This window comes from Schistocerca gregaria, chromosome 3 (assembly GCF_023897955.1).
Source record: "Schistocerca gregaria isolate iqSchGreg1 chromosome 3, iqSchGreg1.2, whole genome shotgun sequence".
NCBI classification, from domain to species: Eukaryota; Metazoa; Arthropoda; class Insecta; order Orthoptera; family Acrididae; genus Schistocerca; species Schistocerca gregaria.
Window position 1 is genome coordinate 777,697,351 of NC_064922.1, and position 9,943 is coordinate 777,707,293.

At 43.8% G+C, this 9,943-nt stretch overlaps 1 pseudogene; it reads right to left on the reverse strand.

Annotated features, from left to right (window-relative positions):
• Positions 1-1,085: 1,085 nt before the first annotated feature.
• On the reverse strand, positions 1,086-1,204 carry LOC126357312 (5S ribosomal RNA; annotated as a pseudogene).
• Positions 1,205-9,943: the final 8,739 nt, after the last annotated feature.

Consider the following 9,943-nt stretch of genomic DNA (forward strand, 5'->3'; position numbering starts at 1 on the left):
AGAAAAAAAAATAGGAGGCATTACTTTTTGACTGACCCTCGTAAATAGCATCCAGAACCAAGTTAAGTTATTTTTATGCTTGTTATTATTTTAATAAATGTGTTTGAAAATTAATCAAGTTCTGTTTAAAGTTGGTCACCGTCAATCTGCTAGTCTAAGCGTGCAAGTGGCATTTCTATCGTCTGACCTAACCGCAGAAGATAAACACACCACGTTAAGACCACGAGACATATTGCTGACACTCGCCTACTTCGTTAGAGCGACAAGTCAAATAATCTGATGGTGTGTGTACCGAAGGTCTTACAGTACGCACACCACAATCAGAATTAATTAAGCGAATTTACTGCCGACTCTGGTACCGCTTCCCTATTTGGAGACGGGGTAATAGCTGCAGATCTTCTACCGGAATTCTACTTTACTACAGGTGTTCTGTTTAAGAATAATTTATAGGGGAGACATGGGTAGGCTACAAAGAAGTAAAAGAGAAGGAAGGAAGATTAACGTTTAGCGTCCCGAAGACATCGAGATCATTAGAGACGGAGCATAAGCCCGTATTGATGGATGGGGAAATAAATCGGCCATGGTCTTTCAAAGGAATCATTCCTACATTTGGCTAGAGCAAATTAGGAAAAGCACAGAAAACCTATATCAGGGTAGTCAGGTGGAGCTGAACCATCGTCCTCGCGAATGCGATCCCAGTGCGCCAGTAACAGAAAACCAGCAAATTACTACACTAAACATATATTTTCCATTAAGAGACAAGGTGAAATGCGAGATAGCCCCATTACAGTAAGAAATGATGTCAACGTCTGGATTACTCGTCGGTGAGCCCGTCTTCCATAGAAAATACAAATACGAGTAACGCAAACAAATAAACACCGTCCGAACAGACCTTGGAGGCCCAACAGTACCGATCGGCCGCCGTGTCTTCCTCAGCCCTTAGGCATCACCAGACGTGGATAGGGAGGGTCCTGTGGTCAGCACGCCGCTCTCCCGGCCACTGTCAGTTTCTTCGTGAGCAGTACCGCCACCCCTCAATCAAGCAGCTCCTCAACTGGCCTCACAAGAGTTGAGGGCACCCCGCTCGCCAACACCACTCGATAGACCCAGACGGTGACCCAACCAAGTTCTAGCCAAGCTCGACAGCGCTTAACTTCGGTGATCTGACGGGAACCGGTGTTACCAGTGCGGCAAGGCCGTTGGAACGACGAACACAGGAAAAACAGCTGCACAAGCAGTCCCTAGAGAGTCCTGTGTAGTGAAACATGATACATTATCAAAAGTAGCGTGCAGGTCATATCGTGGTTGTCCTTGAGGAATACTAAGGTGACCGTACCTTCCGGACCAAAATTCGGGACACATTACAAATTCTGACACTGCACAAAAAATCTTAGTTAAACGTAATAATTACAAAGTATCATTTCAATTGTTTACAAAAAGTACATTAATTCATACTTCATTTGTGTACCTAGGGGAGAGTGTACCTAGGAACATATGACATTTCCTGGCCGGTGTTTAAATCTAGCGACTGATCTTAGAACCACGTGAAGGCACACGTACTAGAGACTTCTATAAGCAGTTACCGGCATTTTATACCCTTTTTGTTGTTGTGAGGGATGAGGTAGTATTTTATGCCTCGTTTGTAAATGTAAAGAGTTCTAGATATTTAAGTACTCTATGATATGTTACAGCTATTTGGAGGATAATGCTAATTCTTCAGCTACAGAGTTTTATGGTAAGCAAAAGTCTGTAATTTTTAAAACTAGTTACATAACGTGCTGACGGTTAAGTCATACTTTGTCTGTGGTACACTATTTTGTGTCTTGAAGCTGAAGAAGGTCTTCTACATCGAACACGTGATATTTGCAAATAAACTGAGTTACTAAACTTGTTAACAACTTCCCTGTACTGAAAATGGAAATTTTTGTTTGTTTTCAGTAGCTTCTATTTCAAAGCATTATTAACTTGTAACTGGTCTTTGATAGTGCTATGATTTCACTTACTGATTATTTGTGTAGAAGAGCAATAATTTGAAATATAGATCATTAAATGCCGTATAGACAAGATTGTTGAACCGTCGAATATTTTTTACATTTGAAAAAATATTATTTATACTGAGTAATTTTTGTAATTAAAAAAAAAAAGACTGCAGTAGACATAAAATGAGAGACATCAATTCAAAATGGAGTAAGAAAGTATATTAAACTTCTATTACAGGCCTGGCTAGAGGCGAAGAATAGAATAATGTTCCAATATACAACACACAGGACAGGAAGTGTGGTTATTGATGAAGAAAACAAATAAACGTAACTCATACAGTGCAACATAACACTACGTAGCACACAATACAGTCTAATACAATTTCGCGCTTTTAGGTGACATATGGTGGTAGAAACGAGCTACGTGCCTTGGGCGGAACAGTGGAAGTGGGTACTCTTTGTGTAGAATCTCTTTGTCAAACAGTTTCGATAGTTTAACTAAAATTGAAAAAATTCGGAACAGTGTTACAAAAATAGTGACTGCCCGAAAGAAACGAGGTCAGCATAGAAATACGTTATCTGCACACAAAGGGCGACAATTGCGACATTTCTTACCCCGTCATAGTCGGTGAATGCGGTGTGCCTGCAGCTGGCAGCTCAAGCTGCGTCCTCGCGTAATTACGGCGGGTGAAGCACGTGCGTGAATACTTCGCAGCGCGACCGAAATTACGCTGATGTTATTTTACGCAAGACTGGCTCCAAAGGAATGGAAGCCAGGGCACGTTAAGTAAGATGGAGGCAGCTTCCTCACCAACAATTCAGCGATACCAACTTGAACCTGTGTACGAAAGAGCACAGTCTGAGATCTGCAGCCGAACTGGCTCCAGAGAACGTCTCTCCGTGGTTTTATGTTCTCCGTAAAAGCGAGGCGAAGGTTCTGCTCTCAGAAAAAGTAGTTACTGTAAAAACTTTACCGGTAGGGTAACAGCGCGTTTGCCATTCCTACGGCTTTTTAGCCGGAGGGGCGGGAAGACACTCTGACGCTTAGGTTGGCCCCCCTGTACTGGCGCCGGAAGAACGACTCCCGCGAGAGAAATGTCTCGTTCCGCACTGGCGCGTGTGGGCCACCATCTGAACGCAACTGTCCCGTCTTTTACCGATGCACGCCATCTTGTGGCTTTCTTATTGATCTGCTAACATTTAATTTTTAATCCACCCCCACGATCCGATGGACCTGTATCGAGGCAGCTCATCTATCGGTCAAGAAGGCCAAAACTGATAATATGAATCAAAGATTTTCGACCTGTCAGTTAAATACGCAGTCAGTTCGTGGTTGCCAGCACTCCATTTGTAATTTAGTCTTGTACTTGGACCTGTGATTGTAAACACTATTTAGTAATGAAGTATTCTTCCTTTGTGAGACACTGGACTGTACAATTTCTGAGGCCCCTCTACGTGTGTGTGACACTTCGCATAAATGTCTCATGTTTAAAAACAACTTTGAGAACAATATTAAACAGAATAATTATCGTTGTGTAATATATATTTTGATCATACCATTATAAATCACTAACGGGAAACGAATAGGTAAAATAGGTAATTTAAAGCTACTGACTGAGGAGCTACGAGGAAAATTTGGGCAATTGTATGGTTAGCTGGACCGAAGTGACAAATGAAGACGATGCGATAAATATCTATTGGAGGTAGTGAGAGTCTTGAAAAATGGTTCAAATGGCTCTAAGCACTATGGAACTTAACATTTGAGGTCTTCAGTCCCCTAGACTTAGAACTACTTAAACCTAACTAACCTAAGGACATCACACACATTCATGCCCGAGGCAGGATTCGAACCTGCGACCGTAGCAGCTGCGCGGTTCGGCACTGAAGCGCCTAGAAACGCTTGGCCACAGCGGCCGGCGAGAGTCTTGAGAGGAAGCTGTTAATGTAAGCAGCGTAAGACTCGAGACTTCGCTCTCTGCCTAACGTTTCATGGTGTTGCATTACTTTACCACAAAATAAGTACACCGGGCTTGAAACTCTCCGGCAGATTAAAACTGTGTGCCGGACCGAGACTCGAACTCGAGACCTTTGCCTTTCGCGGGCATGTGTTCTACCAACTTTCTTTCTTTTCTTTTTTTTCTTTTTTTTTAATCTCGTTTTTTTCTATACTGTTCGTTGAATTTGTTCGTGGTGGACGTCAGATGACAGTCGTTCAGGTTGCTCGTTGATTCGTTCACTCAGTTTTTTTATTACAGAGGGTAGCTAAAGCCTCTGACCAAACACGCTGAGCTACCGTGCCGGCTTTAAAACTTAAACCTAATTAACCTAAGGACATCACACACATGCATGCCCGAGGCAAGATTCGAACCTGCGACCGTAGCAGTCGCGCGGCTCTGGACTGAAGCGCTTAGAACCGCTCGGCCACATCGGCCCGCAAATACCTGACCCCGCCGGGAATCGATCCCGAGACCCCGTGCGTTAGAAGCGAGAACGCAACCGCAAGACCACGAGCCACGGACCGAGCGAGACTCGAAATCGGGACCTTTGCTTTTCGCGAGCAAGTGCTCTAGCGACTGAGCTACCCAAGCACGACTGACGCCCCGTCCTCACAGCTTTACTTCTGCCAGTACCTCGTCTCCTACCTTCCAAACTTTACAGAAGGTCTCCTGCGAACCTTGCAGAACTAGCACTCCTGGAAGAAAGGATATTGCGGAGACATGGCTTAGCCACTGCGGACGTTTCCAGTATGAGATTTTCACTCAGCAGCGAAGTGTGCGCTGATATGAAAACTTCCTGGCAAACTAAAACTGTGTGCCGGACCGAGACTCGAACTCGGGGCCTTTGCCTTTCGCGGGCAAGTCCTCTACCAACTGAGCTACCCAAGCACGACTCACTCCCCTTCCTCACAGCTTTACTTCTACCAGTAGATCGTCTCATACCTTGCAAGAGATGAGAAACAGGCAGTACAGCCGAAATTCGTATACAATGCACATTGCCTCAAATATCAACAGATTATAGGAAGCAAATGATACGTATGGGCCATACACATCGAGCAAATAACATCTACCAAAGGACTATAAAATCTATTTTATTTCCTGCGGTTGAAGGCCACCTCCAGGTCAGGAAAGTGAAGAAATGAGTGGACTTCTCTGTCTGATGGTAAAGAGAAAGCAATAGTCGCGTAGGAGAGGAGCCTTGGGCCTGATCGCGGAGCAGTACACTACGATTCACATCTACACTATGTTAGGAGTTTTTGACAGCATAGCACTGAAGCTGAATCAAATAGGAAAATGCTCTTTTTATCTCGCTTTATGTACGATTTTTTAATTTTTATTGACTTATACAGTACTATTTTTGGAAAAGTCCACGTTACTGGCCTGACGCATTTGTAATACTTTTCTTTCATCCACAGGTAAGGAATTTCAGTTGACACTGTAACGATCGCCTATCGTCTCGATCGTTGACATTCTGGCCATTCCGTCACTTTACTATTCGTATTACAGATGCAGATAAGTTATACTGTCAGACAACAGGGTACGTTTCAGTCACCGCCGCGGTGATTTGCGTGAGAATCATGGTTTTCTCAAAATAAACTTCAGTCGCTATCTGTAACAAATACTCTTGACAGAATTCATACGCAGATTAAATATACCTTTTGACCGCAGTAATGAATACTTGAAATTACTTTGACGTCAGTCATTTTTAGCAGCTAAACATATGCGCTTAGCGAACCAGCACGCCTAGTAGCTACCCATGCAGACTCGGAAGCGAGACTTATTAAGGGCCAGCAGTAATGCCAATGGCTCGTCCTGCGCTGCCTGCTGATGACTCACTGACTTGGCCGAATATCATATTTATAGTGTTAAGTTGGCAAATGAATCGGTACATGACAATGAGGACGTACTCATCAGCGGACAGGAGAGGGAAGCTGCCAACCCGTCGCCAAACGCCTATAAATCGTTATATGAGTTTCTCAAACCGAATACGCAGACTGTCCAGACACACAGAGAGACAAAGCAGTTCAGTATCTGAAGAAATCCAGAACATCTGATGGACACAGACTAATATCATGCGTACCCAATGACATTTCTCGTGAAATCTGAAAACTATTTCGCCAACTGCCGTAATTTTCTTATATCTCGCATCACCATACGCGTGTTGGCTCTAATGCAGTGCGAGAAAAATAAAACTGCGCCCAAAAATATTTCATGCACTGCAACTTAGTCAATCACACCCGAGGCGGATGATGTAAGCTGGGGTTTCCTACACTACTGGCCATTAAAATTGCTACACCAAGAAGAAATGCAGATGATAAACGGGTATTCTTTGGACAAATATATTATACTAGAAATGACATGTGATTACAATTTCACGCAATTTTGGTGCATAGTCCCTCAAAAATCAGTACCCAGAACAACCAACCACCTCTGACCGTAATAACGGCTTTTAGTCAAACAGAGCTTGGATGTCAGCTTCAACACGATACCAGACTTCAAGAGTAGTGACTGGCGTATTGTGACGAGCCAGTTGCTCGGCCACCATTGACCAGACGTTTTCAATTGGTGACAGATCTGGAGAATGTGCTGGTAAGGGAGCGGTCGAACATTTTCTCTATCCAGAAAGGCTCGTACAGGACCTGCAACATGCGATCGTGCATTATCATGCTAAACTGTAGGGTTTCGCAGGGATCGAATGAAGGGTAGAGCCACGGTTCGTAACACATCTGAAGTGTAACGTCCACTGTTCAAAGTGCCGTCAATGCGAACAAGAGACGACCGAGACGTGTAACCAATGGCACCCCATACCATCACTCCGGGTGATACGCCAGTATGGCGATAACGAATACACGCTTCCAATGTGCGTTCACCGTGATGTCGCCAATCACGGATGCGACCATCATTATGCTGAAAAAAGAACCTGGATTCATCCGAAAAAATGACGTTTTGCCATTCGTGCACCCAGATTCGTCGTTGAGTACACAATCACAGGCGCTCCTGTCTGTGATGCAGCGTCAAGGGTAACCACTGCCATGGTCTCCAAGCTGATAGTCTATGCTGCTGCAAACGTTGTCGAACTGTTCGTGCAGATGGTTGTTGTCTTGCAAACGTCTCCGTCTGTTGACTCAGGGATGGAGACGTGGCTGCACGATCCGTTACAGCCATACGGATAAGATGCCTGTCATCTGGACTGCTAGTGATACGAGGCCGCTGGGATCCAGCACGGCGTTCCGTATGAACCTCCTGATCCCACTGATTCCAGCCGGCCGCGGTGGTCTCGCGGTTCTAGGCGCGCAGTCCGGAACCGCGCGACTGCTACGGTCGCAGGTTCGAATCCTGCCTCGGGCATGGATGTGTGTGATGTCCTTAGGTTAGTAAGGTTTAAGTAGTTCTAAGTTCTAGGGGACTGATGACCACAGCTGTTAAGTCCCATAGTGCTCAGAGCCATTTGAACCATTTTGAACCACCGATTCCATATACTGCTAACAGTCATTGGATCTCGACCAACGCGAGCAGCAATGTCGCGATACGATAAACTGCAATCACGATAGGCTACAATGCGACCTTTATCAAAGTCGGAAACGTGATGGTACGCAATTCTCCTCCTTACATGATGCATCACAAAACGTTTCACCAGGCAACGCCGGTCAACTGCTGTTTATGTATGAGAAATCGGTTGGAAACTTTCCTCATGTCAGCACGTTGTAGGTGTCACCACCGGCGCCAATCTTGTGTGAATGCACTGAAAAGCTAATCATTTACATATCACAGTATCTTCTTCCTGTCGGTTAAATTTCGCGTCTGTAGCACGTCACCTTCGAGGTGTAGCAATTTTAATGGCCTGTAGTGTATCTTAAGGCGCAAAAAATAACAGTGCAAGAAATACCACGAAGGAATTATCCGAATAGGACAGGAATCGGTAGATTTCACGTAGCTAATTGTATAGACAAACAAATGAATACAATGAAAGAGAAAGAGCTTGACAAATTGAACAAGTTAATAACGCATTGGTTCACTTCTGGCCTTAAGGCAGACAGTTCTTGCATGTAGTTATTCGGCTTGGCGTTGATTAACAGAGTTTTTGGATGTCGTCTTGAGGAATATCCCCAGACCCTTGATTTTCGGGCTTTATGGTGGGTGACAGGATAGTAAGCAACGGTCGTCCGTGGGGTCTCCAGACATTTATTGACTGGTCCTCGGGACTCAGTTAGAAGCGGAACGTCTCGTTGAAGACAGTTCTACTCCATTCAATGAGATTCCAGGCCTGTGGTCGTATGTGAAGTACACCAGTGGCAAAAAACAGTCAATACCATCACTGCACTATAGCGATGGAAATGTTACTGATTATGGTGCCACTAAAGCGGAGTTACTAAATACAGTTTTCCGTAATTCCTTCACGAAAGAAGACGAAGTAAATATTCCAGAAATCGAAACCAGAACAGTTGTTAGCATGAGTGACATAAAAGTAGATGTCTTAGGTGTTGCGAAACAACTCAAATCACTTAAGAAAGGCAAGTCTTCCGGTCCAGATGGTATACCAGTCAGGTTCCTTTCAGAGTATGCAGACACAATAGCGCCTTTCTTAGCAATCATATACAACCGCTCACTCGACGAAAGGTCTGTTTCTAAAGATTGGAAAGTAGCACAGGTCACACCAATATTCAAGAAAGGAAATACGAGTAATCCATTGAATTACAGACCCATATCACTAACCTCAGTTTCCAGTAGGATTCTGGAGCATATACTGTACTCGAACATTATGAATGACCTAGAAGAAAATGACTTATTGCTACATAACCAACACGTATTCAGAAAATATCGCTCTTGTTCAACACAGCTAGCTCTTTATTCCCATAAAGTAATGAGTGGTGTCGAGAAGGGATCTCAGATCGATTCCATATTCCTAGATTTCCAGAAGGCTTTTGATACTGTTCCTCAAAAGCGAATATTAATCAAATTGCGTGCGTATGGAGTATCGTCTCAGTTGTGTGACTGGATTCGTGATTTACTCTCAGAGAGGTCACAGTTCGTAGTGATTCACGGTAAATCATCGAGTAGAACAGAAGTGATATCGGGCGTTCCGCAAGGTAGTGTCATGGGCCCTCTGCTGTTCCTAATTTACATAAATAATCTAGGTGATAATCTGAGCAGCACCCTTAGATTGTTTGCAGATGACACTGTAATTCATCGCCTAGTAAAATCATCAGACGATCAATTCCAATTACAAAATGATCTAGAGAGAATTTCTATATGGTGCGAAAAGTGGCAATTAGCACTAAAAAAAATAAAAGTGTGAGGTCATCCACATTGGTACTAAAAGAAATCGAATAAATTTTGGGTATACGATAAATTGCACAAATCTAAGGGCTGTCAATTCGACTAAATGCCTAGGAATTACGATTAAAAGCCACTTAAATTGGAAAGATCACATAGATAATATTGTGGGGAAGGCGAAACAAAGACTGCGCTTTGTTAGCAGAACACTTAGAAGATGCGACAAACCCACTAAAGAGACAGCCTACATTACACTTGTACCTCCTCTACTGGAATATTGCTGCGCGGTGTGGGATCCTTACCTGACAGGAATGGCGGAGGACATCGAAAAAGTGCAAAGAAGGGCAGCCCGTTAATTGTTATCGCGTAGTAGGGGTGAGAGTGTCACTGATATTATAAGCAAGTTGGGATGGCAGTCACTGAAAAAACGGTGGTTTCCTTTCCGGCGAGATCTGTTTACGAAATTTCAATCACCAACTTTCTCTTCCGAATGCGAAAATATTTTGTTGACACCCACCTACTTAGATAGAAATGATCATCATTATAAAATAAGAGAAATCAGAGCTCGAACGGAATGATTTAGGTGTTCCTTTTTACCACTCGCCTTTCGAGAGTGGAATGGTAGAGAAGTAGTATGAAAATGGTTCGATGAACCCTCTGCCAGCCACTTAAGTGTGAATTGCAGAGTAATCA